General features: G+C 35.4%; 1 long non-coding RNA gene across 13 annotated transcripts in view; it reads left to right on the top strand.

The window, feature by feature from the left end:
- LOC137861858 (uncharacterized) overlaps positions 1-18,978 on the top strand; it is a 535,363-nt gene that overhangs the window by 40,884 nt on the left and 475,501 nt on the right. For 10 of the 13 annotated variants that reach the window (XR_011099893.1, XR_011099896.1, XR_011099891.1 and 7 more), the window contains exons 2-3: positions 7,470-7,640; positions 16,387-16,484. This is a non-coding gene — a long non-coding RNA (uncharacterized lncRNA). Of the gene's footprint in view, positions 1-7,469; positions 7,641-7,757; positions 7,893-11,973; positions 12,087-16,386; positions 16,485-18,978 lie in introns of all 13 variants that reach the window. The other 3 variants (XR_011099892.1, XR_011099897.1, XR_011099895.1) reach the window with 3 other exon arrangements.

The raw sequence follows: 18,978 nt of genomic DNA on the forward strand, positions 1-18,978 counted from the left end.
AGGTCTTTAGAAGGATGTTTGGATGTAGAGCTCAGTGATATGGTTTAGTGGAGGACTTGTTAGTGTTAGGTCAGAGGTTGGACTAGGTGATCTTGGAGGTCTCTTCCAACCTAGACGATTCTGTGATTCTGTGATACTTTATTCTAACTGTAAGCTTTATTCAATAATGGGAAAAATTTGCATTATGGGGTGTAGATAAGTTTTCTGTACTCCATCTGTCAGTTCAGAAGAGAAAGAAAATTAGTCAGGTACTTTATAATTCACCTGGGGATCAACTGAGTATGTAATTAGCCCAGAAGAGCTTCTTAAAATGTTGTATATAAGGTATGATAAATCAATTCCAGCTCACTAAGTCAAGCTTGTTTGCAAGCTTGAACTTCCAAAGGTAATACATTCAAAATGCTGATCTGCTGGCCATTCGGTACAGAGCTCTTTGCTGTTGGGTGTCAGCATTTTGGATCTTTAGTGATAACACTTGTATTAAAAAGGGAAACGTGGGAAATGGAAAGATTGAGAAATTGTGGTTTAGATATCCTCAGGTATTAGTGGCACTTGAAAGAAAGCAAAGTACATGGATGTTCAGGTTTATGCTTATGACTCATGATCTGATGGGACAGGGATGTGCCTTTTTTCAGGCTGCATCTGCTAATGACAGAAAAAGCATAAAAATATCTCATGTTCTGTGTTAATTGTGGCTACTGAAAGAAATGGAGCAGGTAGAAGCCAAATAAACACCTGTGGTAATTTAATGTAATGATATCTTGAGGAAAACTTTCCTTTTTAAAATTTATTTATTTATTTTTTATCTACTGTATTGTGTATTGTCTGTATTTTAATATTAAACTTAAATACTTATTCAAGAAAAATAACTAAGGAGGCAGAGAAGACTGAGCAGAATTTGTTATGTGGTGGCCCATTTTTGTTCTTACTATTTCTTGTGTAAATAATAGGTGTAAGTTGTTTAATATAATTGTATAATGTATTATAATGATTACAGACTTAGTATGATTTTTTGTTTTGTTTAGAGGGAAATTCAACTTCATTTTATTAAGAGTGTTTCCTGGAAGAACACAAGACTTGCCACTTTAATGCTACATTCTAATGATATTTTCTCTATTAGTATTTTGAAAGCCTGGCTGGCCGTTTCAGTAGTCTCAATGCAGTGGATTTTCATTAGACAGTGATGCAGCGGTTTGTTCTGTAGACTCATATTTTGCTGTAAAAGGCTGGTTACTATCTGGACTTTCAACTCAACCATAGCAGGGGTACTACAAGCAATTATGGAAACACCTGCTGTGGGATTGCTCAAGGTAGTCCAGCTTTGCAGCTGAGAAGCTTGTTTTGCAAGGGCCTATTGAATCTACTAATCATCAAAAGGTGTGTTAAAGATCATAGTACAAGACTGTTGTGTATAAATTAGAGAAACATTTTTTAACTTATATTCTAATACAGTAGATTTCAAGTTGAAATGCCTAGAAAACTAGTAGTGAAAGTTGTCTCCTAGCTTGGCAAAATACATATCACACATCCCCAAACTCTTCCTCCTAATGTGTCAGATTTCCAAAAGCAGAAAAAAAGCTCCTATTCTTAAAGATGATTCAAATGTTTAGTTACAACTGGGTTTTCAGTAAGTATTCAATAGTGTGTATAATTTTACATGCTTTTAATCTGCTTGTGATGCTAATACACCACCAAAGGTGCATGCATTGCACCAGCATCTTAGTGTGCATAGGAATACTCTAACATGGGTGTTAACCTGTGGAGATACAGGTGAAGCTGTCAGGTCTGGCATGTGAATCTGTCATCCACTACATGTACAGTTAGCTCACAGTGATAATTAGTACATCTAGCTATATGTAGTCAGAATTGTATGTACAGTCCTGAAGGTAAGTGGGTGAAAATCAGGTTCTGTCTATGCAAGTGATAAGCTGATTTGGTAACAATAAATAAATAAATAAAATGTGTGTGGAGGTTACATTATACATAGAAAAACAATTCCAGGGAATAAAATCTGAATATTTTTGTCTGGTTTTGCTTATTGCAATACCTGGCATAATGCCTGAGGCCAAAGATGATTTTAGTCCTGTAACTCGTTCTTACTGTTATTGAGTCTCACTGGGTGACAGTTCAAGTGACTGTACACAACTAGCAATGCAGGGCACGTTATTTCTACAGTCACTGCCAAAACCAGAATTCATTTTAATAAGAGGGGAGAATTCTGTCAGGGCAAGATTTCTGATATGCCTTACAGGATTAATCTCACTTTCAATAGAAAATATTTGTTATCTTAGAGCAAGACACATGCTGCCACAGCTGGGACTCTTCATAATCTCTCAGTTTGCTTAATTGCTTTAGTGTTGCTTTTACAATTAAGACCTTTTAACTTGTCACATATTAATAGTAGGGATGGCCCCTGAAACAGGCTGGTAATCTCCTGTACTTCTGAAAGTTCATAGGAATGTGTTAATCTTGTTGTTACTGTAAAAGCAATAGAGGGAAGTAGAAAACCATTTCTTATAAATTGCTGGAGTCTGGCTAGTAGAACACATGTAGTTCTGTATTATTCAGTAGGCAGCTGATAGCTGAGATAAATATTATTTATTCCTTATTTATTTTTAAATGGCATTGTCCTGTGATATGTGCTTGGTTGTGGGCTTATTGATATAAATCTACTAAAATTAGTTTTTTATTATCATCTTGTAAGACAGAAGCAAAACGCTGTTTAAGAAGGAAATGTTGGACTTGCTGGAAAAAGGACTCTTCCAGGTCTATTGAGCACATAGCAGAGCTTAGCAGATAGCATCCATTGAATAATTTCTGGTTGTGGAAGCTGCACAATAATCATAAGCCATTTTTGTGGGTCATTAACAGCTAGAGATTATTTTTAAGGTGATGTTTACAACAGACAATATTTTCTCTCTGAAGCCTATCAAAAAAAAAAAGAAATCTGATTAAAACAGGATCAGAGAAAGCACTGAGATGTGCTGTTATAACTTGAAATCTCATTAGACTATAACAAGTTAAAAGCAGGGCAAATTTTATGCTTCAGCACGTTATGAGGATCTTTGACGTTTTCAACCATAAATAATTAGTCCATGGTGATGATTCTCTAGTTAGTTCCTCCTCTTGCAGTACAGTATATTGAAGCAGAGCAATCTGTTGGATGCAGAGAAGCATTTAACAAACGTCATTATAAGGTAGTAGGAAACTGTTCAGAGACCTCCACTAAAGCTGAAGCTGAATAACTACAGGAAAAGAAACTACAAATTAATGGTCCAATTATACTTGCAGCAATTTACATTTAATTATTATTTAATAATTTATAACTAAGAAAGATTACGTGGTGTGTTTCACAGCTGGATTACAGATTTGGAGCAAGCTCTGTATAAATTTAGGAGTATATTTTTTTCCTGGCATAGTCTCAAACTGCAGCTGATGGTGTTATCTTCTGCTCAGTTTGGAGGTGTGTTTAGTTTATTAGTTACCAAATAATGGTAATGTTTTTATTTCTGGTATCACAAAGCAGGAAATTATGTTGCTTCACTGAAATGTTGACAGGTCTGTTTGTTTGTTTATTTTTTTTAATTATTTTTTTTTTTAGATAAACACTAGTATTGTTTTTCTCCTTTTAAAACTCAGGTGGAATAAAGTAGTGATCATCATTGAAGAAGCTGGGATAAAGTCTGGAACAGACTATTTTGCTCAGTGGTATCTTATTTAAATGAATTGGATCATTCTAAACAAGAAAACCCACCTGTTCAAACAACCTCCAAAGCAACAGAAAACACCCACCAAACAACAAAACAGAACAAAATGAAACAAAAAGATTACCACCACCACAAAAATGAAAACAAATAACAAAAACAAAACAAACAAAAACAAACAAACAAAAACCTAACAACACTACACTTAAAACTTACCTGCTGGAGTCACCAGATCTACACAGAACTCTACTATTTTTTCATTAAAATGTAAACAAAAGAATGAATGTGATTTTCTGTTATAGTTTCTTTTGTTATGCTTGTTTGTTATGTTTTCTTTTCTTAAACTCTGTACAAATCCAGAAATAATGTGTCCCCTACCTTAATCTAGAATATTTTTTTTTTCACGTGGAACTCTCCAGGGGGACTTCATGTTGAAATTTTCCATCAGATGTCTGAAATAAAACCTTGTTCATCATCCTTTGTTCCCCAGAGTAGTAATGTTAAATAGAGTGTTCTCAAAATTGAATAATATACATTTACTTAAATTACTTGAAATGATAAAAAAAAAAAAGTAGATACAACAAAATAAAGAAGTAGTTTTTATTCTACTAGAATAAAGTTTTCTACTAGATTTATTTGTAGGCTTTTTGGGTGTGAGTATGAATGTAATTATAGCAATAAGAAGGCTGGTAGACTACAAGTTTCTTTCAAAAATATTAAATGGGCAGTCAAAAGATGAATTAAATTTTTAAATCGGTCCAATCCCCTAGAGATAATATTAGAAAGCTTTTTGATCAGAAAAGCCCTGTGTCATAGAATATTTGCTTTCACTTTTTTTTTTTTTCTTCTTTCCCCACTGGGTACATCTACAGCATGCAACACTAGCTTTTTATTTTGTAAGAGTTCATACAGTCCTGCTGTTTTTTCCATCAAAGTTTTCATCTCTTCATGGAAAAAAAAAAAAAAAAGTAATTGGTTGTGGTAGAAGTCATTTGAGGGTCAAAAATCAAGGAAATAGGATGGTTCTAAGTGGGGAGTAGGCATTAGGAATTAAGGTCAACCCTTAAGGAAGAGAGGTCCTGGAAATCTGATGAGCCTTTGGGTCACAAAAGGCAAAGAGCATCTAAGCCATTTGAACTGTTTCTCTTCCTAAGCAAAGTAGATTATACCTTCACCTCCTTACTTCCTCCCAACATTTTGTTTTGATACAAACATGCTTGTAATTATGATGTGATATCTTTTATGTCTCATATGAAGGCAAAGGAATGCTGCTCAGGCTTAGACTACCAGCAATAATAAGCAGCATTAGGTTCTACAGTAAACATTATAAAATGAGAAAAAATGAACCAAAAGCAAGAGAAGGATCACAGATAATTGAGCTTTTATTTTGTATGTAGTAGGCAGATGCTGATCGTTGGTGATATGAGGTAGAAAACAAATTTGCTTTCTATAAAAATAGAATTTTGAAGTTGTTTTAAAATCTTAATGGCTGATTTTTTTTTTTTTTTTGCATTAATGTCATTATTGTAAATATTTTGTTGCAATTTCTGTAATGCTTTTATTAAAAACCTTACTAAGAAAAAGTCAATCTTTTTTTTTTTTTTAAAAAAAAAGTATTTTTAGTGAGTGAGAAATTTCATACATCGCTTGGATGTTTGCAGTAAGAAAAAGAAAGGGGAGAGAGAGGAGAGGGAGAGGAAGGGCAGAGTCCAATATTTACTAGAAATAAACATTAGGTAAAAATATGAGAGAACTGTGAAAATAGGGGGCTAAATTCTTTAAAACACAGGTGGGATGGAAAAGCTCTTTGTGGCACTGTCAAGAAGCTGTGTGAGTGGGATGTTTGCAACCGCTTTGTTTCTCTTTTGTTTAGTTAGGTAACTAAAATCATTTAATTCTGCACTCTGAGGGCAGAAGGAGGAATGAATTTGTGACATTGTGACTTAAGAATCAAATCTGTTTACTTCTCCCTGCTTTTTTATGTGTATTTGTTTCTTTACGTGTACTTTGTCAGTATTGTTAGAAGTTGCGTGCTATGTGGCTGGCTGGCTGAATAGTGATGGATTCCTAACTCTTGCTGCCAGGTGATTTCTTAAGAAATCTAGTATTGTTTTCTTCATTTTCTTCATTCTGCTTAAAGTAATAAAATAAAATAAAAATAAACAACAACAACAACAATAATAATAAATGGGGCAGGATAAAGCAGGAGCTCACTGGAATGGTGTGCCTCTGGCTTGAATTAGTGACCAGCACCCTGAGGGGCATTGCTGGTTGCTGGCACACATGATAGCTCATGTCACAACTTCTGTGTTCACCGTGGGAACCAGGTTAAATTGGCGCTGTAATGGGCTGTAATCAGATCTAGTTTTCCTACTGTAGATATACTGAGAGCCAATTTAGTGTTCTGAGAAGACTGTGGCAGTTTTAGTTTAATTTTAATATCCTGAGAACAGAATTGAGACTGAAGACTGTCAGTAATAGGCTGACTAAAAGTAATTGGTTTGCAGGAAAAAACTTTTTTATTATTTTATTGTATTGTATTTTTTACTGATGATCTGTGAGACTTCCTGTAGAACATTTCACAGTCCTCCTAATTTGAAACCAGATACTGCAATAAATTCAAAATCCAGTCTGTGTGTACAGAGCAGAACTAGCAGGACCCATGTCACCCCCAAGAAAAGTTATGCCAGAGGTTTCACAAATGAATTCTTGGTTTCACAAGAGATGAAACGTGTTGCCTCAGATTACTTATTTAGTGCTTCCTGGTTCAGTCATTTTTTGTGGTGTTTGGCAGTTCTGACTTATGTGGAAATAGTTTGTGGCCTCTAAGTTAGAACTAGGGATTAATGCTCTTCTGTGAATGTAGGTGAATTGGATGATTATGGGGGCTTGAAACTGATGCTGCCTCACTTAGAAAGCTATATACAGATTTAGCTTAGGTTGACAATGGGTGTGCAGATCCAATGAATATTTTTAGAATGCTATTTTTTGAAGAAAACCTGCAATGTATGCTCATGTAATTTTTTATGTATGCCTTGCACTAATCATAATTTTGCTATGTGTCCCTTTTTGGAGTTGCTAACTGTAAACTTGGGGGGATGTTCCTGAGAAGGACCAGTGTCTTATCTTTTCCCCATCTTAACTCTGCGTTGGATGATTTGCACTGGTAGCTAACACAGCATGATGAGCATAGTCCATAACCTTTTATCCTGTCATGGTTTAACCCAGTCAGCAGCTAAACACCACACAGCCGTTCGCTCATCCTACCCCCTCCGTCTCTGGGATGGGGGAGAGAAACGGGAAAATAATAATAATAATAATAGTGCTACTAATAATCATGTGTATGAAAGAAGTGATGCACAATACAATTGCTCACCACCTGCTGACCGATGCCCAGCCTATCCCCAAGTAGCCAGTCCCCCACCCCATCTAGCCACCCCTATATATTGTTCAGCATGACCCCAGATGGTATGGAATACCCCTTTGGCCAGTTGGGGCCAGCTGTCCTGGGTCTGTCCCCTCCCGGCTCCTGCTGCACCCCCAGCCTGCCCACTGGCAGGACAGAGAGAAAAGCTGAAAAGTCCTTGGCTTGGTGTAAGCACTGCTCTGCAACAATTAAAACATCAGCATGTTATCAGCACTCTTCTCATCCGAATCCAAAACATAGCACCCTACCAGCTATTAGGAGGAAAATTAACTCTATCTTCACTGAAACCAGGGCAATACCGAAGTAGCAAGCCAAAACTTTTGGTTTTCTCTGTTTAGGAGGAAGGAAGACCATCCATTCTGGATTATGCAAGAAGTGGTAGTTGTCCTTGAGGTGGAGCAGACTATTCAGTCAAAATCAGCAAAAAGAGAGGGGAGAACATGCCGCTTTTGAGGATGAAGCTATGCTTCTTCCTGTCCCTTATGCGACTTAAATGGCTGGAGAAGCAGGTAAGACAATTTCACAGGTTTCTCAGAAAACTGTTATTTATTTATTTATTTTATCTGATGCATGTATAATAAGTAACAAACTTTGCAAGTCTGAAATGGTGGTGTTTGTTCTTCAAGAGACTTGAGGGAGCCACATTGTCTACTCTCACGTGAGAGGATGAGCTCTGCCGTTCAGTTGCCTTTCCAGAACGTGGTTACCGTTCTGCAACAGTAACTATTAGACAAGGGGATAGGAAGCCCTCTCCTGAAAGCGTGAGTAAATCCTGTTAGATAAAGTAGTTATCTCATGAATGTATTTAAGAGGTGCTTTCAGGATAGGGATTTATGGTTTTGTTTTACAACACAACAGGAGCCTAACCGTAATCAGGCCATATCTGGACTCTTAGCTCTTTTAATTTCTGTAAGTCACTAACTGACTGGAAATAGCCTGAATCAGTAAACATAAGAAAGTTGATTCATGTTCATATGAAATGTGCTTTTTAATTTCTGCATAGTTATATCCTTATACACTGCTGTGTTAAAAGAAAACCTTATAATACTCTTAACCTCTGTATAAAACATGTAGTTATGTTATCAGAGGCTTTAAGGAACAAAACATTCATTATGTCCAGAATCTTCAAATGCATAAATATAAATATCAGTTTAATGGTTTAGGTTTTACAACTGTGGCGTTGTTCTGTCATGCTTCTGAAATGAGAAAAAAAATTGCTTCTGCTGTTGCTGTAGCCTTGCTGGTTCCTATAGTGCTTTTGGAAGATTTGGAAGGTGCTATTTAATTAAATTCAGATTCAAAGAATTATTTTCCTGCAGTTACATGAAACAGTTATGTTCAGGGAAAAACAAACAAACAAACAAACAAAAAAAAGAAAAGAGAGAGAGAGAGAATAAGGACACAGGGTGGATAAGGTTGATTTTTGTAAGCTTACAGTATATGCAGCACTTTATAAAAGACATCCTGGAAATGTGATTTCAACTTTTTAAAGCATAACTAGCTTTAGATCAGAAAACCATGACAGGGAGGCTTACCACTCTAAATTACAGAATCAGAATCACAGAATTGTCTAGGTCAGAAGAGACCTCAAGATCATTGAGTCCAACTTCTGATCTAACACTAACATATCGCTAAGTTCAACATCTACACGTCTTTTAAAGACCTCCAGGAATGGTGACTCCACCACTTCCCTGGGCAACCCATTCCAATGCCTCACAACCCTCTCAGTAAAGAAGTTCTTCCTAATATCCAACCTAAACCTTGTGTGGCATAACTTTAGCCCATTCCCCCTCGTCCTTTCACCAGGCACGTGTGAGAATAGAGCAACCCCCACCTCTCTACAGCCTTCTTTAATGTTATTATAAAGAGCAATAAGGTCGCCCCTGAGCCTCCTTTTCTCCAAGCTGAAAATTCAGTCATATAAATTGATTTGCTATTGGGGTTCTTTGGATTGTAGTGATTTCTGTAGAATTTAGGGCAATGTGATCTGGATCTGTTTAAATTTCCAGAAAATGTACTGATTTACCACTGTGTTGGAACTGAAATTGTCAGGAATCCTATTATCTTCTAGGGTGCAAAAGTTGATGTCATGAAAAAGAAAAATATTTAAATTGTGATTTCTCAAGACTTGTCATGGGGGTCTATTAAAAGATACTTTCTCTCTCTAGAAACCCTGGCTTTCTATGTTTTTCACTAAAGATGTGAATTACAATATTTCTTGTATTCAGCCATTTCTGTAGATGTCATGCTGTTTGTTTATAATTATAAATCTTAATCCTTAAAGTAACTGTTTTGTTATCAAATTAGTCTCTGCACAATATGTGCCACAACAACAGTCACTAGTTCATCAAGGGTCTAAACACTAGGCCCTAAGTTAAGTTGAGAAAAATCCTATTGACTTGAGCTGTATAGGACCAAACCCCAGACCACTAAATTTTCTTTGAGGTTGCTAGTATTTTTAGGGTGGTACCGAATCTTGCCTTAAAATTTTCAAAAGACAGAGAAGTCAAAATATAGTGCTGTTTTAGCACCAAATTCTCTATGAAATAAAGAGAACAGAATGAAGTGCCTGGAGGGGGTGTAGTGTTTCCAGCTGTCCCTGCATAGTAAATTGTAAGCATTTAGCTGAGGCTGAGAGATTTTTGCTTCTGTACAGGAATAAGCGTAGCTCAAACAAAGCATAATTTGCAGAAGTCAGAGCTAACTTAAAAAGAATTATCCAAGATGAGTCATAGAAAGATTAAAAACCTCCAATTTTAGCAAAGCTGATGAGCTGTTAGAAAAATATGACAGCACTGAAATGAAACACTGCCATGCAAGGATTTTAGGGAATCTACAAATTGTAACATGACAAAGCAGATAGCCGCCTTTATCTGTGTAGCTAATGATATGGTAGTAATTTCTGAAATACTGAAGAAACAGGATCTTTTGAGAAACAAGAAATTATTTTATATGAAAAAAATGTAAGCTATGTTTAGCTAAACTTAGCTATAGCATACTGACACTTGAAACACCCTAGAAACTACTTGATTTTGGACTAAAAGTTGAACAGAAACCTATCATGGTCTTAAGTATTTTAACAGGTTCTATGATTTTTTTTCCTATTTTTTTTTTTTTTTTAGATAATTCTGGGTTCCAACACTATAGTTCCACAAGACATTTATTTATTTATTTATTCATTTTCTTTTCCCTCTTCTACATGTTGTGAGGGAAGTAATCCATGCTTCTAAAGTAACAGATAAAACACAGTGAGGTGTCAGAGGAAAGGCAAACATTTTAATGGAGTAGGATTCTAGACATTCCAAGTCAGACTCTCTCACAGTCCACCATTATTTCTCTTCAGTGACTTATGATGTATAGCAGATAAGTTAGTATCTATGTACATGTGATTATTTCTAAGCAAAATTTCATTTGTCCTTAAAGCCAGCTTCCTTGTGAAAGTGATTTTCCTTCTTTATGTACTTTGAAACTAAGGAACAGTAGTTCATGTTGGGCAATTTTTATTGTACCCCTTGAGACAAAATAAATGATTAAATATGCAGAAATTTTTTGAATGTTGCCTTGGACAAAGTCCTACCTCCACAAGAGATTCTACAAGGAGTCTGCAAAGATGGAACACAAGTGGATTCCTTATATACACTTGCACCTGCACCAGTCATAGGAACATGAGCATCAGGTGTCTTCACCCACTGTTTGATTCATGTCCCAGTGCCAGTTCTGTTTACAAGAGTGGCCTCTGACCACTAGCTTTCCATGATCATTAGAAAACAACATGGTGGCATTTCTTGCCAACCCTTCCTTTTCCACAGCCTGTACCCCAGCTGTGAACCAGTGAGAGAAGAGTTTTAACAATCCCCTGTACACTCACTCTCATTAACTAGCACCTTCATTGAGGTCTCTTGGAGTCTTTTGCTCTGTACACTGGACTTTTCCTGATTTTAGGAAATCTGCTCAGCACAGTGATTCATAGGTTAGGCAAGAGTCTGAAATGAAGCTGAAAAGAAATTTATAAAGAATAACTACTCAAATTAGGACTCTTCAGCCACAGAATGTAATAATGCCACCTTGACAGTCCCTTTCAACATAGATCTGAACACACTTAAATATATCATATTAAACTGCTCTTTTTGTTCAAAAAAGAGAAGGTAAAGCTTATTGTTAGTTTCTTAAGAGGTTACAGTATAAGCCTATGTGGTTAAATATATTTTAAAATTACTAATTAGGTTTTCTGTAGTAATAGTTGTAGTTGGAATTATAGAGAGTCTATAGAGAATAATTCATGTGGCCAAGGTATTGTAGAACTTTCATTTTTGTAGACATATGGGACTGGGAAGAATGGTTTGATGTGATCATGTCTGAATATTGCTAAGCAGGCGCTGATGAAAGCAGTTTTTTAGCAGTTTTTTCACTGTTTAAAACAACAAAAAAAAGGCAAACAATTGTTTATGTGAAACACAAGTCTCATTTAAAAGTAAGAGTTAAGAAAAAATTCTGCGATGCCCATAGCAAAAGGAAATGTTCAAGGTCCATCTTCCATGATCATGAGTTAAATGCTGATTTCATAGTGCTTTAACACATCCTTCTCTGATTTTTTCCCTGCTTCACACTGAAGTGTCAATCAAGAAAGCAGATTTAAATTGCCTCTGGTTGCAAAATAAAAACAAGAAAATAGTTTAAAATTTCCAATTAAAGCAGAAAATAAGGAGCTAAGTGTAACTGAAGTAAATTTATCTAAAGTTCTAACAGTTTCTGGTAACCGCAGCTACTGTGTGTGTCATGTTCCCAGTACGAATGCAGCTCCTTAGTTAGCATGATCTTTTGTTTTTGTTTCTTTTTCTTCAGGTCCAACTGAACACATCAAAGCCAATATTGCATTACCGAATTCTAATGAGATGAAGCATAAAACCAATCTAATGTTAAAAAGTTCAACATGCCTGTCTCTCATAGGAAAACTTGTAATTGGAGTAAAAATATTGAAGAAGCAGTGTGTCATTTTTCTATTTATGCTTAAAAAGTTGAAGGAAATGTGTTGAGAATCCACACAGCCTAGAGATCTTTAACAAATTGTCTTTTGGTGGTATAAGGAGCCAAGTGTGAACTGGAGCTACATTATGAAGTTAGTGAACCCAGAAAAACAAACAAACATTTAATGCCTGCAAGTAAGCTCGCATTAGCCCTGAGATTTCTCCAGTGTGGAGCTGGCAGTTCTTTCTGATTGGCCTTGCCTTAGACACATTAGTTGCAACAGTGAAGTGTCTTGCTTTACAAACAAATAGATTTCAACCAGAAGATAAGAGCTACTCTAGGCAGGTAGCTGAAGAATTTTTTGGGTGGCAAAAAAAAGTGAAGTTTCACTAAGTATTAATATATTTCATCAACTTGCAGGCCTCTAATGCTGGGAATTAACAATTCATTGAACTCAGCTGTGATTGCTCTGGATTCAAGTAAAATTTAATAAACCATAAACTAAACGAAGTTTTCTTTTTAGCCAGATGAAGTGCATAATTTTCCTCCCTCAAGTATTGAATTCTGTTGATAGTAATGAGATTAAAAATTATTCACAGTTAATCTAAAAAAAAATATTTACCAAAAAAATCAATTTGAATGCAAATTGGAATGACTCTTCATTAAAATGAAAATACATGTAAGCTTGCAAATTTTACTTGCCACATATTGATTATGGAACACAGTTATCGAAACAAAACTTTTCATTATAGAAACAATAATGGTGGTTAAAATGGCTTTTAACAGCAACAGCACTAACCACAGTATTGTCTAAAGATTCACTGGGAAACTCTCTAAGAATATCTGCAGTTTTGCTTGTGACTCTGGAGGCTTTGTGCAAAGCCTGTGCACGTACCCTGTTCACTCCAGATAGGCACCTCTGTGTTAACAAGCATCAGAGAAACTTCTTAATTTCACTTCTTTTATGACTTTGAAGTTCTAAGGCTGCCTCCTTGATGTGGCACATATATGTGTCACTGAGACCTAGCACAAGAGCAGGGAGAATTGACAATCGCAAGTGCAAAGCAGGAAGGAAAAAAAATTAATTAATGAGATCATGGTTTTAAAATTTCATAATTGTGTAGCTTCCCTACAAATCTAGGGAAAAACAAAACAAAACAAAAACAAACAAACAAACAAAAAAAAAAACAAAACAAAAACAAAAACAAACCCACAATGCTAATAATATATTTATGTTATGAAAAGGTGGGGCTGAAACAAAATTAAAGTGTGTTTCTGGGAAGTACCAGTTTTATACTTGATCTGTTGAGTAGATTAGTCCTTATGAATGTGTAGCACATAATTGTTGAGTTTCTGTAGAAAGATTTGAGTGAGATAGCGGAGGGAGAAAGGGTCTTACACTTTAAGCTTCTAGGAGGTTATTGCAGGAAATCCACAGCTGCTAAACTCACAGAGTATCCTCAGCAGTCAATGACCTAAGGAAGTGGGCATTTTGAGTTTCAGGTGAGGTGTGATACAACTAGTGGGACCTCAGTGACATGTGCCAATGAATAGCAATGGATGAACAAGAAGTGGAAGTGCATTTTTTTTTCCCTTTGGTGATTGGTTGAAGCCCCAGGTTGATGGGTCTGAGCCTGAATTGTCAGTGTTCTGTTTTTGTATCATTCTGATTTGCTCATGGAATTTCAGGTTCTGGAAGAGAGCTATGGCAATATTATTTTAAAAAAGAGGATTAATGTGCTTCAAATTTAGTGCTGCGTTAATTGCAATATAATCTTTGTTTTATAAAGTTTCTAGTATCTACTATAAATTTTGTGACTTTGGTAACATTTCCTCTGGGAACATTTTTGGCCCTAATAAATTTAGCATCAACAGAAATGTTCCATCATTCAGTGTAACTGAGTTGGCCAATTAACTGTATGTAAAGGCCATGCCTACCAAATGCTGAATGTATGAAGTACACTGTTTGGCAGAAGCAAGGTCACCTGCTCCATATGTTTGCTTTCATTAATAATGTGCACATTTCATCTGAACATTAAGCTAAATTAACCTAATTATCTGTGACAGCTAATTTTCTTAGTGATAGGGAAGTGTTTAGGGAGTAGATTTTTAATATAGTGAAGGATCATCTATAAGTTAGAAATTGCAGCCTGAAAAATACATTAGTACTTGTGAGAAGAGCTCACCAAACAGGTCAGATGAGAGAGCAAATTAATAATTAAGAATGTGAGAATATATAGAAGAAATAGTTTCGGGCCTGGAGGAAATTGGAACTTCTATTTCATGTTTGTGTGGTTGTTGCTTTTTGTGTGTATATATATATATATATATATATATATATATATTTTCTTGAGAGAGAGGGAGAATAATTCACAAGCAGAGGTCAACTGTTTTGTAAAGAAAATGCAGAACAAGTCTGGATGGCTTCTTAACTTTTCAGTGCCAGTCCCTAAGGACATGGGATGGGGATATTCATGTATCTTTAATGCATCTCTTACCAAAAATACTGGGGTTATGTTACTGAAAGTGTCTGAAATAGCATCTTATTCTAGGAAGTGTTAACAGGCAGTGTTATTCAGTTAACAGGCAGTTCTCATTTTCTCACTCCTCTCCCAGCTGTTGTAGCACAGCAGTTTTGTTCTCTCTTCTTTCAATCTGCTCTCCCACAGGCCCAAGCAGTGTCATTGGCTTAGCTCTGGCCAGCAGCAGGTCTCTTTTGAAGCAGCTGGAGCTGGCTCTTCTCTGGCATGGGGCAGCTGCTGGGGTGTGCACACAGCCCTTGAAGTGTCCCACTTTACCTTCATCCTACTCTTTGCCAGTCTTCACTTCATTTTGCATCTCTCACTGCTCATCAGCATTCCTTCCTGGCAAATTCCCAGAGGGTGTAGATGGAAATGTGACAACATGCACATTTTGAAAGTTCAACAGAGTTAAGGGAGCAGTTCATTCCACTTTGGTTTACCAAGTCGAATAAATTTCAGAAACAATGGTCTCTCTTACTGAAACTGTTTTTATTTGATGCAGTAAAGTTGCTACTGTTTTTTTTTTTTTTAAGTGTTTTAATTAAATGCTATTTTCTAAGGCTTGAGATATCAATGGGATATCTTCTAGTAACCCAGTGATGACAGCATCTTTTGCTTTTGTAGCATGGACAGATATTTATTTTTTATGTAAAACAAGGTAGCTGACATAATTAGACAGCAATTTGTGACTTCAAATGTAAACATTTTAGGAGCTACAGAATAAGAAGTGGGTGCTAATTAGAGAGCTGTTAGCCAAACATATATAATTGGGTACAGACTGACAGACTATTCCAAACAGCAGGCTATTTATAACTCCACACTGCTTTAAAATTATATTTTGTTTAAAAGACTTTGGACAATGCATAACAGGAGAGTTTGATGATTAGATTTGCACTTTAATTTCTTTAAATAAAGTGAAACCTTGCAAATGTGAATGCTACACAGGCTAGCTGTGATAATTAAAAAGTATTAACTAGATGACTTTGAGGCTGAACCATTTTCTAATTTCTTTAGGAGTGGGGACTCCCTGAAGAGAATTGTAAATTCAAGTATTACTTAATTATGCTTTTAACAATAAAGGGCAGTTTAATCAGCAGCCTCTCAAAAGCCCTTGTCTTGTAGTCATTTATTCCAACAATGAAAATGTCAAGAGATACTTACATTATAAAGTCTTCTGAAAGTACAGTGTACCTATTCACAGGCCCTAACTTTTAGTATAGCTGTTCCTATGGACATTTACCTTTCAATATCCATACAAAATTATTAGTTTAACTGTTTTCAGATAACTGAAGTGTGATTTACTACAAGTTTTTTTTCCTTTTTAAAGGAAAACTTAGAAGATATTTGGGCATTGTGATCATTCTTATGAATAGGGTTGAGAATGTGAATTCCAATAATTGCCCTTTAAAGAATGTATTATGTTTCAGAGGCTGGGAAAGCTAAATGTACTCCGGAAACAATTTTAAAGCTTAATAGGAGTTTTTATCTAGATCTTAAAGGGAAATATATGTTAGTTTCTTTTTAGGAGAAGTCATATGAGTTTCTACACGTTCATTTTGAAAATACATGCTTATACTAACACTGTTTAGATCTCTGGTTGGTAAATTTAAATAACTTACCCTGTAGTAAAAGAGACTACAACAAAGATACTAGTCTCTATTGCACTATGTTTTCCAGTATGCACTTTTTAGTATTTTGTTTTGTTTTATTCTTCTCCATGTGTTTTTTAACCCCTTGATGTAGTATTTCACATCTTATTTTATTCTAGAAGAATAATTGAACTGAGTGGAGAGAAGAACTGGCCACATAAAATCCTGAACAAGCAATTTTATTGAAGAAAATAGACAAGACACAAACTACTTTCTTGTAAGTGTGACTCTACATTATATTTCTCCTAGATAATTCTGTTCAAACCTAGTCAATATTTTTGCTTCTTAAATGTGTGTGATTCCAGATTAACTGAACACAGTTAGTGAATTGTATAGATTTGCACTGGTATTACTGAGAGAATCTTTTTGAACCAAAAGCTCTATAAGTCTTGGTGGTCCTGGACTGATCAAAATTGCTAGTTAAATTTAAACTACCTTAAGATCTCGATGTTTGTCTTAGTGACCTTGCCATATATCTTTGAGTATGGACTTACATTTTGTTGACATTGTGGCATTTTGATTAATTACCCCATAGCTGAAACATGGTGATAAAAATGTTTCTTTGACTTATTTCTGTTATATCAGTACCTGTTCAATAATACTTGATTCTGATATGTCATGAATTTCTGTAATTGTAAAGGGATAAGTTGGAGGTTCATTTAGACATCCAGAGTCTCCCTATAGAAAGAGAAAACAACAAAAAAATAAAAATAGAGAAGCCTTTCTTTAAACCCCTTCATTTAACATCTGTTTAAAGATGACAGAAATTATAGACTTTAAGGAATTAACATAATACAAAGTAAAATTGACAAAATTTTAATGACTATATCTGTAGTTAGTGCTGGAAAAAGCGGTATTGTTTTTTGTTCAGGAAGCAGAATTGCTATTCAGAAAATGAATCATCCTGATGTAGAAGCCAAAGGCAGAAACAGCAGATTTAAACCATAATGCTCTTAGATTTCTCAGTTCTGCTGTGAATCAATCACACATTGACAAGATTGTGCAGGTACAATGCGAAGAGCATGACACAGATCTTCTGGCAATGTCACCTCTGCTAGGAGCTGCTAAGACTATTTATACATAAACTGGGATTCTAGTTGGATAGCAGCGTTCCCTTAGTTTTAGCTTTGCTAATGAAAGAGAGCTAGTTCAAATAAAACACAAACCCCAGAGACTCTTGTTTTCATTTAAGTGTGTTTTTATTAAGCTTGACAGCTGAAGCTATCAAATAATCTTACTGTTTTAAGCTTTCTAAAACTAAAGACAAAATCCTGTCACATACTCAGAGAACATGTGTACAGATGCAAGCCTTATCAGTTCCTTCTTAAGTTAATAGGAAGTTGATCAAACTCTAGAATGATGTGAGAGATCTCTCAAAACACAGTAACATTTCAGAAGAAGGTAACTTTTTAAACCCCTTTGTGATCAGATGTCTAAACTAAAGGCAGCATAAGAATGGTTCATTTAGGACATATATGATTTGAGTAGTACACTGAGAGCTGTGTAAGAAGAGTTTGGCAGTTCTGGGTGTTATGTCATTGGACAGTTCTGTAAAATAAGTCTTACCACTGGAAGCATATGACAAGGTTCTCTTAATCAGATTCTCTTGATTCATTATTGCTGAAAAAGAAAATTAATAGTCGATTAATGATGGCTGCTTCTATCAAAATGCAGAGTAATGGTTATTCTTAATCTGTGGTGCTTGAGGGAAGGATGAGACTTCACCAAAATTTTATTACAACAATTTTTATTGCATTTACTATGTCACATTCTATCCTTCGGTGGTCTTAAGTTGTTTTGCCTTTAACTGTAGCTTTCCTAATTGAAATAACACATTTTTTGAAAGTAAAATTTGAATACAAATTGTTCAATATTGAACAGTGCTTTCCAATTACAAATCTAGAAAAAAATTAAAGGGAAAGTTGAATATTTTTCTTTGCTGTTTTGACAGTTTATTTTTCCTTGACACTCTTAATTCTCTCATTAAAGGTCCCTGGCTTATTTTAGCCTTTTCCCATTTCCACTGCTTATCCAAGGGTTTAGTTGATTGTTGTTGTTGTTGATTTGTTTTAAACTATTTTGTTTTCAGTTTTATTTATAACAAAGACAACTTTGGACATGTATAGTTTCTCATTTGCCATTTCTAGTTTAAATGTGCAAACACTGGAAGAATTTAAGAATGTAGATCACAAGTTTCATAACTATGAATTCATAGTGCTTGCTGTTAAGCACTCATTTCCAGACATCTAAAAACCAACTGATTTCAGACTTGCAAGGCCTTAAAAAAAATCCGATGCTTTTCAGATTATGTTAGTGTTCTGACATTCCTGTTCTGCGTTAGAATAAAAAATAAACCTCATTACCTTTTTCACAAGCAGTTAATTATGAAAGCAGTGGGAGAAATTAGACTTGTTTACAATCTATGGTTAGATTCTCTTATCTAAAAAGGCAAATCAGCAAATGCAGATTAAAGTTTTTCTTGTGTTTGGGATGTTCATAACCCTTTCTCTGGTATATGATGAGAGTTGGATTCATATTGCAGGCTTTAATAAAGCATCTAAGAACGTAATTAACTTTGAGATGCCAATCCAGTTATTGTTGATTGAACTTGGCAGATAAATTCAGAGATTTCAGACGCACAGGTGGGCAGATGTGAATACATGCAGAAATGCACGTGCCCTCAGAATGTGCTAATTTGCCTAGTTTACTTA

The sequence above is a fragment of the Anas acuta genome, chromosome 10 (genome assembly GCF_963932015.1).
Source record: "Anas acuta chromosome 10, bAnaAcu1.1, whole genome shotgun sequence".
NCBI classification, from domain to species: Eukaryota; Metazoa; Chordata; class Aves; order Anseriformes; family Anatidae; genus Anas; species Anas acuta.